This window comes from Pinus tabuliformis, chromosome 3_1, assembly GCF_031772625.1.
Source record: "Pinus tabuliformis cultivar Carrire ecotype Pingquan chromosome 3_1, CPIR1, whole genome shotgun sequence".
NCBI classification, from domain to species: domain Eukaryota; kingdom Viridiplantae; phylum Streptophyta; class Pinopsida; order Pinales; family Pinaceae; genus Pinus; species Pinus tabuliformis.
Genome location: NC_142301.1, coordinates 156,794,080 through 156,811,703, shown reverse-complemented (window position 1 = coordinate 156,811,703; position 17,624 = coordinate 156,794,080). Strand labels below are relative to the sequence as shown.

At 39.1% G+C, this 17,624-nt stretch overlaps 1 pseudogene across 4 annotated transcripts in view; it reads right to left on the bottom strand.

The window, feature by feature from the left end:
- LOC149186270 (F-box/kelch-repeat protein SKIP4 pseudogene) overlaps nucleotides 1–17,624 on the bottom strand; it is an 85,384-nt pseudogene that overhangs the window by 42,297 nt on the left and 25,463 nt on the right. Inside the window, exons 3-5 of one of the 4 annotated variants that reach the window (XR_016255688.1) lie at nucleotides 2,335–3,775; nucleotides 958–2,242; nucleotides 650–819 (exon numbers count right to left, since the gene is read on the bottom strand). The exons of 1 other annotated variant lie outside the window; for it this stretch is intronic. The product of XR_016255688.1 is annotated as an F-box/kelch-repeat protein SKIP4 pseudogene, transcript variant X2 (transcript). Of the gene's footprint in view, nucleotides 1–649; nucleotides 820–957; nucleotides 2,243–2,334; nucleotides 3,776–11,835; nucleotides 11,857–17,624 lie in introns of those variants that run through there. 2 more of the 4 variants (XR_016255689.1, XR_016255690.1) reach the window with 2 other exon arrangements.

Here is a 17,624-nt window from a genome sequence, read left to right as displayed (position 1 = left end):
AAGTCAAGATGGCCCGTTAGGTGACTCACTATTTTGAACAATCCAGCTTGTTGACTCCTTGAAGTTTGTAGAGGGGGAGTCTATGCAGCAGTATATGGCACAAGTCTATGATTGACAGACAGATAGTTTGAACAAGATGGCAGTTTCATAACAGGTTCAGGGGGAGCATAACAGTTGAAGGATTACAGGTTCACAAAGGAAAGCTTCTCTTCATGGCACAGGTCCACAGGCATCATCATTGATAGACTATTACAAGAGGCTTCTCATTAGGAGGAGCACAGGCAAATAACTGGTCCACATGAAGCAAGCAAATTCTCAGGGGGAGTAACTATTAATTTTAGGTTAACATGTTCTTTGCTTAGGACAGTTACTTCAACGTTCTTCATTAGCCCTTTTACTTCCATTAGCAATTCATATATACAATGACAGCAACTGAAGAAAGAACATAGACGGTAAATGAGGAGAACAAGCCAAGACAATAGAACACAAGGATATGGCTCAAGCCAGGCAAAAACCCCAAGATGGGGAAAGCCCTTGATCAAATCCTCATATTATTACTATCAAGTGTTCAGCAGAGAAAGAGTACAAAAGTTCAGAGTCAAAATTGACTTGCCAAAAATGGCCATGATATGCAAGGCTGATGACATACTGCTGTAGAGCCTTGACCTGGTTAGGGTTATATTCAGATCACCACAGTCTCACATAGTAGCTGCAAAATGCCTCCTATCAACTGCTCCAATCTCTTAGTTCTCAGGTTCACCCACATCAGCATAGAGAAAGGACAAGGGCACTGCAGCCATCTCTTTTTCTCAGTTAAACCTGTCATGGAGATAAAAAAATAGTGGTGATGGCTCATACAATGGCTGCTGAAGCCCACATCATCAGTAAAAAATATTACTTGATTGATCCAACCTTTCTTCTCTGCATTCCTCAGAAACTCGGATACAGATTACTCACCAGATGGTAGAGATCTTTTGCCATCACATCCGTTTCATACTTTACGATCAAAGGCCTGAAAAGGGATGTCAATATCTTGTAACTGTTCTTCAGGAATGAAGACCCCTAGGGTGCTTCACCCCTTATCAAAATGCCAAAGTCGAAGATACTGCAGTAGCACGTGCATATAAGAACTATCAATCCATTATCCAACAGATTTCTAGATGATTGATAGAACATATTGATTCCAGGAGATTGATGCATGGATTCAGTCATAGTAGAACTTAGATATCCCAGGCAGTATTACTGTTGATACCGTGAGAATACTGAGGCGTCAAGATGGTTTGCTTTCAATTGAGCCTTCCAGGTCACAGATACTCTTATTATTAGGAAATGCCTTGCATCTGCAATATGATTTGTTCTGGACAACTTGAAGTGACAAACTGGAGTTTTCCTTCAGAACTTGGAATATATTCAACTGTCAACTGGATAATTTTATGACGATACCAACAAACCCTCCTCACGATGATGATAGGGCTCTGAGACAGTTTTAACTTGCAGACATTGGTTCACGCATCTCTTCTTAACAAACAGTAGCACGACCTAAATACGGAAGTTGTAATTTAAAGTATGCTATCCACTTGTTCAGCATTTTCACCATTGATGCCAGTATTCTCAAGATTATTTGAACATCAATATAATTTTGATCTCTTCAGTACTCAAGAATAATAAATGAAGAGCTGCATATAAATTTACTGATAGGTTGCTGCAATGATCATCATTAGTCTACCCAAACAATGCTGGAAGAGAGTGTTTGAATCAGACTTCCAGATTCTATGCGAATTTCATCTCTTCTCTTACGGCCACAACTCAGGGAGCTTTACTCACATTATACCACAATGAAACACACCTGTACTCATCTTTGTCCTTGTTTGCAAGAGATTCATGCACATGATTGTGACTAGGAGGGTTCAAACGAAAGTAATATGTAAATGGTGGCTGCAGCTTGAGTAACCAGACAGTCACAAGCCTTTAGGCTCATTGTGACAACCTTGATGTGACCACAATAATCTCAGGCCAAAAATCTGTTCTTCAACCACAGACTTTAACTTCAAACACATACCTTGTGATGCATGCCTCAGCTAGATCAAATTCCCAACAATGAATAACCAGGGATCCAAGCTCTACAGTGATAAGGAGTCCGAAGATTCATGTTGCCTCTGACTCTTTTACGAATTGGACTGCTTCAGAAGTCTGTCTTGATGAAGGGCTTAACAACAGCCTCACCTTAGACATATCAATAGAGCTGCAAGCATATGAAAGTTAGGAAATTTATAAGAAATCTGAACTTTTGCTATCAAAGAACGTTTTCAAGGCTTGCTTCAGAATTTCACTCACATTTGTAATAACCTTGTTCTGGTGCCAAAAAGCTTCAGAGATCTGAAGTGGATCCAAGCCTCAAAATTTGGCTCTTAACATAAGCTGAAAGTTTATGAATGCCTGCAATTAAAACGGATCCCTTGATCTTGAAATAATTCAGTATCCTTGTTCTTGTGCTAGGCTCAAAAATGGCTAATGAATGTCCTCTTTACTTCAGGATTCCACTTCAGATTTGATGAAAGAAATAGGGAGTTCGTAACTTGAAGACGGCAGAGTCAAAGTATCTCATATTGAGCAAGGGATGAGACTTCAAATGACTGCAGTTTTCACCTTCAGATTTCCAGATGAAGGAGATCATGGAGACTTTTACAAAGGATTGCTCTTTCTCTCACTTGGGCTTGTCCTCACCTGAGCTCTGATACCATGTTAATTTTAGGTTAACATGTTCTTTGCTTAGGACGGTTACTTCAATGTTCTTCATTAGACCTTTTACTTCGATTGGCAATTCATAATTACATTGACAGCAACTGAACAAAGAACATAGACAGTAAATGAGGAGAACAAGCCAAGACAATAGAACACAAGGATATGGCTCAAGCCAGGGAAAAACCCAAGATGGGGAAAACCCTTGATCAAATCTTCATATTATTATTATCAAGTGTTCAGCAGAGAAAGAGTACAAGAGTTCAGAGTCAAAATTGACTTGCCAAAAATGGCCATGATATGCAAGGCTGATGACATACTGCTGTAGAGGCTTGACCTGGTTAGGGTTATATTCAGATCACCACAGTCTCACATAGTAGCTCCAAAATGCCTCCTATCAACTGCTCCAATCTCTTAGTTCTCATGTCCAAACACCTATCATCCTTTGCTGCCCTACACACGGTTATAGGCCTTGAAATACTTCACAGGGCACCCTACATCAGTCTGCTTGAAATAGCATAATAGATAATCAACCTTCTAGTCAGGAGACAAACTCCTTCGATTATTGCGCTGCTACTGACAGTAACTGCGGCTAAGGTAGAGGAGTCTACCTAGTCCTCTCGGCCCATACAATCAGTCCTCCATATGACTGTTACCCACAGCAAAGGCCTGTGTCCTCCTTTTGTAACTGCGGCTTGGAGAGGAGGCCTTAAATTTGGTCTTTCATTAATCAAACACCTCTGCCAAAAGATGTAGGTAGTAGGTACAGCTCCTACCTGCGGCCTCAGGACAGGGACAAAACCCTCACAAATACTTGCCTCTACACTTCCCAAATGATCAGTAAGACTGCGGCCTGCTTGAAGAGGATTCGATGAGGCTGTGGCATACTTAATTGAGAGACCTCATATCATAAAACATACCCATAAAGTTTAGGTCTACCTTTATGCCTGCGTTCAGCCTGGAGATAACTCGGACCTGCAATGGAAGAAGAGAAATATGCCCAGAACAATCTTGTCTTCTCCTCCAACCAACTTCGCTGCCACAACGAGGAACTATCACAAGAACGATACACAAGTAATATGTATAATGAGGTTGAAGACCACCTCTATTTATACAAATCGGTGAAGATGAAGAGACGTGACTTTTGAGCTGATCGAGCCGATTTATGGAAGAGGCTGACCTTGATAATTTATATGAGAGAAACATAAATTCAAAAACCCATTTTTCCTTATCCAAATTTGGCGATCTTCTTTAGATCAATTTTGGTCCTCTCAAAAAGAGGAATTCAATGCTGCAATAATATTTCCCATAGGAGCTGTCCAAAGTGGAATTTGGCCCTAGTTGCCAATTTTAACAGTAACCCTTTGCCATTGATGATGTCAAGGGGGGGGGGAACCTGAGAAGGAGATCGAAATATCGAGGAGGTATAGCATGAAGGCAGGGGGAGTTGTACTCGCAGAAGGAGTACATGTGTTGCCATCAATGACAAAGGGGGAGATTGTTGGATGGTGTTGTCATTGATGTCAACCCATGGAGTTGACTAGATTTGACATTGACCAAAAACACCATTCATTGATGTCAATTGGTTAATGAACGTTTCTTAGTAATTGTCGGATTACATCAAGATGGAAGCTATACTATTGGATGGTTAAAAACCCAAGTCCTAGGCTTTGGGTTCCCTGGACTAAGGATGAACCCCAACTTTGTCGAGGGCTTTTGGTAGGTCAGATCATTGAGTTTGGTTCAAAGATCTATGTCATTAGATTCTCCTCAAAAAGACGTTTCTGTTGATATGTGGTATGCCCTGAGAGGCATCCTGGTTTGAGAGATATTCACAATTGAAATGGTGACCCCAGTTTCTTGGCTAAAACCCCATGCATGGTGACATGGCACCCCACCATAAACTAGCACTTATTTAACTCAAGGAAGAAGGGTTTCTCCATCTTATGTGTGGTTAAGATATTTCATAAAAGACCTCAAATAATATCTTGAACTTACAAGGGGCTTTAAATTTTGGTTTGTTGAGGAAAGTGTAACTAGGTTCAGTCTTCATGACATTGTAATTATGATTTTTGTAGAACAAGAAAATGAATTTGATATTATTCCTTGTTGCATGGGTTTCACGAGCAAGAGGTTTACTTATAGATGGCTCCCATTGAGAGCCTTAGGATGTCAAAGAGTCAATGTCATGCTCTTCTTGAGCCTACATGTAATGTATACAAGTCTATATAAAGGTCTAGAATAGCCCTCCAAGACAAGCACAATCCTCTTGAAGAAGGCAGCAAACTAAACGACGTAAAACACATTCATGTCAGGCTGCAAATGAATTAAATAGCTAAAAGAGTCATGTCGGCTCACATATGGAGACACAATTGTTCACTGGTTCATGTCGGCTTAAATACATGGATAGACAACTATAAATATGCAGCTAGAGTCACCACAGAGACACAAAATCTCGGACAAGTATCTCTACAACTTCAGGTGCAGGAACTCAGATTTCTCTGTTATTTCAAATGGGTACAGTACTGAGTTTCCTCGCATGACAGTAAGGTAAAGATTTCAGATATTTGTCTGAACTTCGGATGGCATAAGAGCACAGGAATCTCAGATATGAGCAGGAGTACAGGAATCTCGAACAAGTACAGTGGACAGTATTTTCGGATGGTTAAAGTGGTACAGAAGCTCGAATAAAGTACAGTGATTCTATGTCTCTCGGATGGTCACTGTCCTAGTGTATTGAACAAACTCGGCATAACTATGATCCCACAGTAATATACTCAGCATACTAGACAAGATCATAATGAAGCTCTTGGTGCATTGATAAAGGCATGGAATCAAGGTCACAATGAAGATCTCAATGAAGACAAGAGACCTCGTTGACATGGTGAAGCAACAGTAATGAAGACCTCAAGGATGCAGTAGTGATGGCCTCAATGGTGCAACAATGATGATGATCTAAACAATGATGAAGAAGAGGATTGGTGTCTTGGTCTTGGAGTGGCATAATAGGTCAAGGGTCATGGTCTTGGTATTCGTCAATTGGAATCTCTATAAGAAGAATTTTGTGTGGGTTTTCCTCTCCAAGAGGGAGAGGTTTTGGCCCTGGCAGAAAGCCAAACATCTTGTGTTCTTGTCTCTTTGTTTTGGTAGCTATTTGATGAACTAAAGAAGACACACTTTAATAATAAGAAAAGATTGTATTAATAAGAAAACCTCACAAATAGTTATCATGCTAAGAAGAATCACATTAACTAAATTTGCCCTAGATTCTTCAACATGGTATCAGAGCTAAGGTGTTGAAGTCTAAGGAAGGGCAGCAAAGAGACATTCAAAGATCAAGTCTCAAAAACATTCAAGGATCAAGCTTCAAGAAGAATATCAAAACAGGTCGAAGAATGTCAAAGACAAGGGATCAAGATCTACATTCAAAGATCAAGACCTAGATCAAAGAAGCAGCCTACAATAGCAGTATACAAAGTCACAGTTTCAGATGATAGTCTCCCATAGCTTGATGGCCTATACTGGGATTCTTCCCACATTCTTAGCCTCAGAAAACTCGGACAAAAGATGCAAATGATCACAGACAGAAGAATCGGTTAGGAGAGTTCATACAGCAGTTGAATTCGTATATACACAGCCAGATGACATTTATTTCACAAGTCCCATTCTACCCACAGTCTCGGTGCCACAATATGAGGATTTCAACCTCGGATTGAATCCTTTCTATAAAAGGAACAGTCTTGACATCTCAGATTCTCGGAGCTTGATGATACATATTCGAGGGCATATATAGAAGTTTGTATGGACAGTACTCAATATAAAATGAAGAAGTCCTATGATATAGCAATACTAACTGATGGGTCTCTATACATCATGGCAAGCAACCTCAATACTCTATGATTCTACACGATGTTTCACACTACAAGGTTCCATAAGTCCACTTATGTAGCCCAAGTATATCAACAGTTTGTCAGATGTATAAGTCAAGGTAGCTCGAAGGTAAAGAAGGCAATCTTCTTATCAGTACATCAAGGATCTCATCCGGAGGAAGCATCAATACATCTACTTCAACCAATTCCAACATGATCAAGGTGAAGATTTCATCTTCACATCTCAAGTAAGTATTTTCATTAATCAATTTGGTAAAATGACTTCATGATTGCAAGGAGATCTATAGGTTGGATGGGTCATCAAGATTCCTTGCATAGAATAAGGAGGATTGTCATAATCCTCATAGATAAGAGAAGTCTAGTAAACATTCCAAGGAAAAATGTCTCATTTAAATTCATGGTAGGAAACTCTCAAGGTCCTCTCAATCCTATGTAGCAAGAAGGGAGATATCACAGAGATGTATATGATAAACTCATTCTCTGAAGGTGTAATGAAGGTGGTCACATGAAATCTAATCTACATGAAAGTAAAAGGTATCAAAGGATGTAGGATATCTTCATAAGGTCCCATCTACAAGATCTAGGAAGGAAGATAACCATCATTGATTCATAATGCACTAACAATCAAGGTAACAAATATCCATGGGATAAGAAAGTTACTTCATTCGACGACTTATGATCTCTATGCTAGATAGAGAAAGACAAGTTGATGACAAAAGTATTGAAGGATAAAGGACTCGAACATGGGCAGAAAGGAAATAAAGTTTGGTCCTCAAACAAATAGTATAGCTAAGATTCAATGCTATGGAAAGATTATGAAAGCTCATATCACCGGATAGATGGAGGAAGTTGAAGAAAAGAGCCAGGGAAATAGGGAGTAACAGATATCTACTATGATTGAGATAGTATCCCTCACAAAAGGATCATATCATAAGCTTCTATTATAAGATATGAGAATGATAATAAGATACATCTTGGCATCATGGAAGCATTAGAAACAAGAGCTCGTGACATCACCATGGGAATCATGAAGGACAAAAATCCATGGCAATCAAACATGAAGGATATAGCTCTTGGGAACCTCATTGAAGAAAAGGAATAAGTCATCCACGACAAGGCTCATCATCAAGTCAAAAAGGAAACATTTTCCAAATGGGGATATACAAGATCCTCAAGATTCTCTGATGGAATCCTCATTGAAGGGTTCACTAATCTAGAGAAGAAGCAAGTGTTTCATCAAGAAATCTAACTTATGGAATTCATGAGATGACGGTATGATGACATGAGAAATGAAGCAGATCAAGGGATTGAAGGTCTTTTCAATCAAGGAAGCTACTGGAAGAAGCCTAGATGACCTAAAGGTAAAATGAGGTATGAATGCTTGTGTTTAATATGGTTGCAAGTAACATGGATCATTACTTCTATCTTGAGAAGCATGATCAAAAGAAAAAGGATCTCCTCCTCTGAAAGGATGCATGAAGGCATAAGTCACACTAGATGAAATCAACATAATATGTCCTCATATGAAGTATAAGGTGGTCGACCACAATGAAGAAACATTGATTGAAGGCTCCTGGGAATGGAATGTGTAAGGAAGGAAGAGATCGTGAGATATGCAACCATGATAAAGGCGATCAACATCCAAACGACCAAGAAGATTCGACTAGGAAATCTCCCAAAAGGATATGAAGACTATGATGGAAGTCTGAAAAAGATGGAGACCCTTGATAATGGATATCTTTGGGAGATGTGTCAACATGAATGCAGGATGTTGATACCTATAGGAAGATGTCATGATGAAGAGCCATCTAGTAAGGTACGATTTGATTTAATGTTATGTTTTGATTTCTTGAATAATATCTGGATGAGTGCATGCAGGGCTACTGGAACAAGAGTTGTAAGTACAAATACAACTAGCATTCATGTCGTGGATGGAAATTCCTAAAAGAAGCATGATGGGAAAGAAGAAGCTACATGACGAAGGTTCCAGATATGTATCAAGAAGGCCACTTTCCATGAAGAAAGGAATGACATGACAAACCAAAATGGAAAGTGATGGATGGCCAATGCCCTACAAGGAAGAAGCTCAACTGAATTTCATGACATCAAGGAAAGAAGTTGATCAAGCAGTTGAAGGACCCACGAAGAAGAAGTTGCTGATGAAAAGGAGAGTCCCTAGTTAAGAGGGAGCTCTGACAAGTCCCTAATTGAAAGGGAGCTTGGGCAAGTTCCTGGTCAAAAAGAACTTGGGTACATTCCTTTACAAGAATGGGCATATCTTCCCTAGTTGAGAGGGAGAGATAGACACAACATTCTTGTCTTCATTTGGGAAGAAAGAATGGAGGATTGGGTAATCATCTGGCATCTGATGCTCTTTGAGGATGTGTAAGGCATCCAAGACAAGAGTAGGCAAGAGGACCGATATTCTTTGACGGCTGGGAACCAAAGATAAGAATAGTCCTAGAAGGTCATACTCAGTGAACACCCGGGTGGGTATGTACCTTGAGAGACAATGATGAAGGTGTCTATGGTCATTGGTCTTGCCAACATTCTGCTCTGATATGATGAGAGATAGAGTTGTCAATCAAGGCCTTGCTGTGGAAATAATGTTGGTTACTATGATGCTATACAGATGGGTTACCAATCTGATTCTTCTTATGAGAAATTCTTCAGATTGAGAATGACCAAGTACCATTATGAATACCTCCCTAGTTAAGAGGGAGTTTTGAAGAAAGTGTAACTAGGTTCGGTCTTCATGACATTGTAATTATGATTTTTGTAAAACAAGAAAATGAATTCATTATTATTCCTTGCTACATGGGTTTCATGAGCAAGAGGTTTATTTTATAGATGGCTCCCATTGAGAGCCTTAGGATGTCAAAGAGTCAATGTCATGCTCTTCTTGAACCTACATGTAATGTATAGAAGTCTATATAAAGGTCTAGAACAACCCTCCAAGACAAGCACAATCCTCTTGAAGAAGGCAGCAAACTAAATGATGCAAAACAAAGTCATGTCGCCCTGCAAATGAATTAAATAGCTAAAAGAGTCATGTCGGCTCACATATGGAGACACAACTATTCATTGGTTCATGTCGGCTTAAATACATGGACAGACAACTATAAATATGCGGCTAGAGTCACCACAAAGACACAGAATCTCGGACAAGTATCTCTGCAACTTCGGAGGTGTTGGAACTCGGATTTCTCTGTTATTTCGGATGGGTACAGGACTGAGTTTCCTCGCATGACAGTAAGGTACAGATTTCGGATGTTTGTCTAAACTTCGGATGGCATAGGAGCACAAGAATCTCGGACATGAGCAGGAGTACATGAACCTCGGACAAGTACAGTGGACAGTATTTTTGGATGGTTAAAGTGGTACAGAATCTCGGATAAAGTACAGTGATTCTATGTCTCTCGGATGGTCACTGTCCTGGTGTATTGAATAGCCTCAGACATAACTATGATCCCACAGTAATATACTCGACATACTAGACAAGATCATAATGAAGCTCTTGGTGCATTGATAAAGGCATGGAATCAAGGTCACAATGAAGATCTCAATGAAGACAAGAGACATTGTTGACATGGTGAAGCAGCAATAATGAAGACCTCATGGATGCAGTAGTGATGGCCTCACTGGTGCAGCAATGATGATGATCTAAACACTGAGGATGAAAAGGATAGGTGTCTTGGTCTTGGAGTGGCATAATAGATCAAGGGTCATGGTCTTGGTATTCGTCAATTGGAATCTCTATAAGAAGAATTTTCTATGGGTTTTCCTCTCCAAGAGGGAGAGGTTTTGGCCCTCACAGAAAACCAAACATATTGTGTTCTTGTCTCTTTGTTTTGGTAGCTATTTGATGAACTAAAGACGACACACTCTAATAATAAGGGGAAAGATTGTACTAATAAGAAAACCTCACAAATAGTTATCATCCTAAGAAGAATCACATTAACTACATTTGCCCTAGATTCTTCAACATGGTTTTATCTCTACAAGGGATAATACTTGGATCCTAAGGAATTAAAAACTAAATATTTAAATAATAATAAAAATCCTCCAACGGTTACCTTCAAGTAGCCCTTCCCAAATCCATCATTCAAAACACATACACATAGATTATAATATAAGATTCCTCCATCCCATTAAAGGCTAAATTTATTCACCGTATGGGCAAGTAGTCTCCTTACTTAGGGCTTAAGGTAACCAATTATATTATGTTAATTAAAAAAAACCCTTGTTAAAATAAAGAGTTAAAAACTACCATTAGCCATCTAAACTCTATATATATGTCACATATTGCTCTCCTAAATTATACATCTAAACAAAAATCAAGCTCTGAATTTCTTTTCAAGACAACATCACTTGACGGCATTCTGTGCTCTAAGGAAAAGCGAGGGATCTGAATTCTTATTCGTGGCTTTTGGGTATGTCTTGCTTCTACAACAATTAATGAATTTACTAAGGTAAGCTGCTATCCTAAAGTAGTCTCTTTTATAGCCTTTGGCTCTCTTTAAGAGCAGATTCCTGAACTATTTTTATAGGCTGAAGCTTTGGAAAGATCATTTGGAATATCTTTGTTTTCGGCTCTATTGGAATATCTTTGTACTTTTAGCCTTGTAGGAACATGCCTGTAATGAATCTCAGCCCTCCTAGTTCTTGATTGTTTTGAGCAGGATTCAAATTTTGAGGTACAGATCTGCATGAACTTCAGTAACCTTAAGAGCAACTTACGTGGAGCTTTATCTCTGTTGTAACTATGAATCTCTGAGTTAGATGGAGGTCAGACAACAGTAACTTTTATGTTGTAATTCTCTTGTGAATATATGACATCGAAGTTCATTTGAAGACTGGCAGCAAGTACGGTATATCAAGAGACAAATGCACTAAGCCAATGATTGATTTAGCACCTTGTAGACAAACCTCTCATTGCAATTCTGAACCAAAGTACAGTGACACCATGATATGACTTTAGAATATTGACAAGATTATAAAACAGTGACCTTTGATGAATAAACACTTGTTAACTGTCCTAGTATAACAATGCAAACAATGACAAGACCTCACCTATTGTTTACAATGACATTGTACTTGACATAGAACATTTAATGTCTTGACTTTGGCATAGTAGTAACCTTGATACATGTACAGTACGTTGATGAGATTTGGGATTGATATCCAGAACTAATGATACACCAACCTTATGCATGTAGCAAGAGTTTCCTCAGACTGCAATAGTAGACAATGGCATTGACTATGACAGAACATCTTTGCTTAACATGTTACAGTGACACCTACAGCATTACAGTGATCCTATGCACATGAACAAAGAGCATTAACGTTAGTATCTTAACTATAGCAGTCCTTTGGTCTCTTGACTTGAATTCACCAATGGTTTATGACAGTAAGTTGACATATGACTTGACAGTGATATAAAATGTCATAAAGTGATATAGATTGACATTGACATGATGTATTGACTTTGACCTGACATTTAGGACAGCAAGTTGACACTTAGCCATTGATATGATATCTTGACCTTGACAACAGTGAAACAGTGACTTATGTCTTTTGGGAATGTACTTGTGATGACCAAGATTCTTGTCTTGACAAGCATGTTGTAGCTTGCCTAATTGATGTGATGTGACAACATTTATGTAACAATGTTACAGTGGGTTTGTGACAGACTTCTTTGTGAAAATTTGGAAGCCCAAATTTTTACTGCAGCAATTGATTAAGTGTCTTCTATTTGTTAATTACTGAACAAATTATTTACTGCATCCTACAACAAATACCGAAACTAATAAACTGCAGCCTTCACCAATTAAACTTATATGCAGAAACAAGAAACTGAGCAAAAAAGAAATACACAACACATTACACCGTTATTTTTTGAGAAATGTCCCCGGAAAAACCCAATGCGGGAAAACCGATGCAACAACTGAGGGTTTGTATTATTAAGCAGTAGTTTTCTGAATACAATCTTTGGATGCCTTGCTAGCTATCCAATACAGAGAATCTGACTAACAGAGAGATGAGTGAGAGATACCTCACACTATCACTGGCAATCCAAGACTAACCCAGCCACTGAATGTCTAGCCCCTAGCAGCCTCTACGCATTTTCTACGCAATCACTGCATTGTTCTGCATCACTGCTTTTGGGGTCTGTGTCACTCCTTCTCATTGATCATTTTGCTTCTAGAACTTCGACTTTTGCCCTCCCGGTATCACACCCCGGCTTTTGGCTTCAGAACTCGAATTCTCCAGCGAAATACGGATCTCCTCTCAAGCTCTACGTTTCTTCTACATCAGCCTACGCTGCCCAGCGTAGCCTCTACTGGATCTCTCTCTGCCTCCTCTACGATGTATTCCTAGATCAGGGAACTCTCCAACCAGAACTATCCCTGCCCCTCACTGCAAGAAATCACTTCGATCTTCTCTCTAGCAACTGTTGCACTGCCCTCTTTGAGAAATTCAATCTCTTGATCTCTCTCCGATGTGTTTTCCAAATGCCCATCAAGCCTCCTCTTATAATCTTCTCGTTGAGAACCAACGACCCAGATTAGATTCTAATCAATGGCTCAGATCATTTTGGCTTGATCCTCGTCTTCTTCTAGAAGTTTCACCCTCAGTTTGATTAATACTCTTTAATTATTTTAATTTCCTAAGTTTAGACTTAAGCAACCATTAAAAATAATTAATTATTTTAATAAAACTGTCTCCGGGTGGAATTTCCCAAAACGATTTCTGAGTATTGTGGAATACATGAGTTCAAGCCTCCTTGCAAATTTTGAGGCTTAGAGCACATCTGATGCTACCAGAAATCAACATTTTTGGACATTGATTGAAGTGGGTGATGATGGCTCCAAGGCATTGACTCTCTGAGCAGCAATAATTACACGTATGTTTGTAGGTCTCCAAGGACACAGTTCGAAAGCACTGATTGCAGGTCATCGGGATGACCTAAGGCACCTTGGTTTGTGCCATCATTTGATAGCAGTGCCAAATGGTTGCAGCGTTGTGAGCGGTTTGGAATAGTGAAGCAGCGTGAAGTGTGATTCTCTGCATATGAGCCTTGATGCTTATTCATTCGTGGCGTGCAGTGGTAGTCGGTGTTGTGAGCTATTGATGTTGAGCAGTGATCAAATGTGCATTGATTAGATGTGCAGTGATCTATGTGTGTAATGCAACATCGTGCAGTGATCAGTTTCAATGTGCTGTGGTTAGTGGCTACCAAGATTTGACAAATATACAACATCTTCCTTACAACTTTATTATATTGATTCTGAGTACAGGGTATCCACTATGAAGATTGTGAAATGTGATCTACCGACTCTTCTAGGTGATTGGAGTCACCTTCAAGTTGTGGCCTGAGAACACTTCAGGGTGGTAGGGTGGTGCTAGGGCAAGTTGTGGCTTGCACAGGGCGTTGTGGCGTCCATTCAATTGTGGTTGATAAACTAACAGGGCAGCGAAGCATCCTTTCCGATAGCAGCTGGTAAACAGAGTGTTGGGGCACTCATCAAGTTGTGGCCTGATCTACAAGGCGTTGGGGCGTCCTTCTGGTTGCAGCAAGATATTAGGGTTTAGTAGTGTCCTACAGGTTGTGGCCTGTAAATTAGGGGGTTGAGACCTCCATCAGTTGTAGTTGAAATCTTGAAGTAATCAATTTTCTTTTAACAGGGAAAAGACAATTACTAAAAAAACGTTCTATGGTTTTTAACCCAAAGGGGGTTTTCCATCTAAAAATCTTTGTGTCCTCTGTTTTATCTTTCTGCATTGTTGTATGGTGTTATCTACTATTGATTATCGTTTATGATCATTTGAAGGAGAACAATAATAATAACTAAAGATTAACTAATGTTCTAAAAAGGATTAAAAGTGTTAATTGCTAAGAAATATTGATTCACCCCCCTCTTAGTATTTCCAACGGTCTAATATATAAGCAAGGCCCTCATTTGTAACCAAACATATCATATTTCTTATACATTCAAACATTTTTATATAAATGTATTACTTGTTCTATGATGGACATTCTTATATTCCAGATATTTTGAATATCCTATTGCGTATACAAACTTTATTCGTTACAAAGTTTGCCTTTTGCGGCAAAGGTTTCTTCACCTTTTTTTTGAACTTGAAGAATATTAGGATCTCATATTCAAGAGTGGCCCTTACTCCATTGGTGCTCAGGGTCTTTACTTGGATTGTTGGACCCTGGGTTTTTAATCTTGAGAATAATGTTCCCTTAGCAGTTCTAGTATGGGTAAAACTTCCTCACCTTTTCACTATTGGGATGAGGATACTTTGAAAAACATCGAAAATGCCTTGGGAAGATACATAGAAAGAGCAGAACTAAAAGATTCAACGTATGCATGTGCTTGTATCTGTATAGAAGTAGACCTTGAGAAAGGCCTTTTGGAAGTAATTCAGCTCACATTAGATAATTGGTCTTTCATTCAGCAAGTGGATTATGATGAAATCCCTTTCAAGTGTAGACAATCTCATGAGTATGGGCACTTTGCCAAGAATTGCCCAAAAAATGAGGAAGCCCTCAAGCAGCAGGATGATGGGGGTCAATGGAAAATTTAAAAGTGAAGAAGAGGACAAACATGCCAAAACCCCAAAGGAGCCAGGCCCCCCACAAGGGACCCCTCCTCCTCCATCAAGTCCTCAAAATGCGGGGAAAGATTCATCTACAAGAGCTAGGAATAAGGTTTATCAACATGCAAATCAACTTGTTACCTTGGAAAATGAAGAGGATGAAGGAGAAGCTCAGGGGGTTGAAGAAGCAAAGCAGACTAAAGGAGAAAAAGGAGATGGCAAATCCCATGATGAGAATAAAGTTCAAGAACTAGAAGATGGCCTTGTGCAAAAAGTCTTGGCAAAAGATGCTAAAAAGGAAGATGATTTTGAATCTCCACAAGCAAAGAAATCTCACCTCAATTTCTTTGCCTCAGATGATGACAAATTGAAAATTAAATGGAAAGGGGTTTTGATCCCCTGAAATCTACAAGGAAAGTGGGCAAAAAATCTAATCGGGCACTATGGGCAGCTCATGCGAAAAGGGACGAAGAAAAAGGAACTCAATTACTGATTAATGATCCTTCCTTCAGACTACCTAAAAATCAAAAAAAAAATTGGTTCCTCTAGCTCTCATCCTAGTGGGGGATCTAAAGCTTCTAGCAAATAATGAATATCATCCTCTGAAATTGCAGGGGGTGGGCAGTGAGAAAAGAGAATTTGAAATCAAAAGCTTAATCAAATCGAAGAATCCCCATGTCCTCCTCTTGCAAGAGACGAAATTAAGGGAACATTTAGCTATAGCAAAATGCAAAACAATTTGGAAAGGGAGTAAAGCAATGGCGGTAAGTTCAAGGGGCACTTCAAGTGGAATTTGCATTCTATGGGCATCCTCCTTCAATCTTCAACAAGAAGAAAAATCTCAGCATTGGATCATCACTAGATTGATTCATCTCCCATTTGGGAAAATTTGCAAAACAGTAAAACATTTACACGCCAAATATGTATCATGACAATGTAAAATGTTGGAATTCTCTGTTAGGACAAAGAAAAACACTTCTCAACTCCAATTGCATTTTAGGAGGATTCACCAATGGGAGAAGAAAGGTGGCAATATTGTAAGAGACCAGTTCTAGAAAAAGATGGAGGATCCGATTTCCCAGTTGGACCTAGTTGATATCAAACCTAAACTCTCCAAATTTACTTGGAGCAACAAAAAGGTTGGCCCTGAACACATTGTTGCAAGATTGGATTGATTCCTAGTAGGGAGCGATCTTTTGGTTCAAAAAAAAATTCCCTCTTCCTTTCATTTGGCCAAGGGTGGTTCCAGCCATCACCCAGCCAAGCTCGTTTTAGAGTTGGAAGATTTAAAGGGCCCCATCCCATTATGTTTTAACCCTTTATGGATGAATGATGAGGATTTTAAGCCACTAGTGCATCATGCATGGTCAAGGTGGGTTATTCCTTCTCCTATCTTCATATGGGAGCAAAAAAGCAACTGCTTAAAAGAGGAAAAAAAAAAGTGGGTGAAGGAAAGGTTCAAAATGTCATAAAAGGAAAGTGGGGAAAATCAAATCAAATTCGAAGGGAATGATTTTGGAAATGAAAGAGGCTTTGATCACTAGGGATTTGCTTGGTAAAGAGTGAAAACCTTTTAAGAATTGTATAGGAAATTAAAAGAAGAAGAGGAGATTTGGAGATTGAAATCAATAAGTTTGTGGCTGAAATCGGGAGATAAAAATACTAGTTTCTTCCACAAACAATCAAAAATAAGGGAATGGAAAAATAGAATCAAGTATATGGAGCTTAATGGAGAGATTATTTCAAATCTAGATAGAATAAAGGATGCCACTTTTAATCGCTTTGAGTCCTTATACAAAGAAGATGGAGACATTGTTGCAGATTTAGTGCAAGATTTTTAAGGCCATATTCACCAACTAGTTTCGAAATCAAACAACACGAAGCTTTTGCTCCCTATCACGAAAGAAGGAATTCAAAAGGTGGCTTGGTCCTTCGATCCAGATAAAGCTTTTGGTCTTGATGGATTCATGGGACACTTTTATCAGAAACTTTGGAACACAATTCAATATGATCTGATCATAATCGTGGACTTCATCCAAAAATCCAACCGAATGAGGGGCACTCTCAATTCATCCTTCCTTGCTTTGGTTCCTAATGATGAAAGGCCCTCTTCTTTCTCTCGCTTCAGGCCTATTTCTCTTTGTAATTTCTCATATATGATTATTAAAGGGAAAGGTGTCTTTGTTGGGAGCTTTCTCTTGTGAGATAATAGGGTTTACTCTTGTGGAGAAAATGTTGGAGATGATGATCTATTCATTCTTGTTCATTCTTGTATTATAGATGTGACCAAGTGGAGCAAGCTTGTCTTCCTCTCTCTCTTGGATCTTCCTTTAAACTAGATCTCTCTCTATCTCTTGGATCTTGTTTCACGATGCATGCATGTCG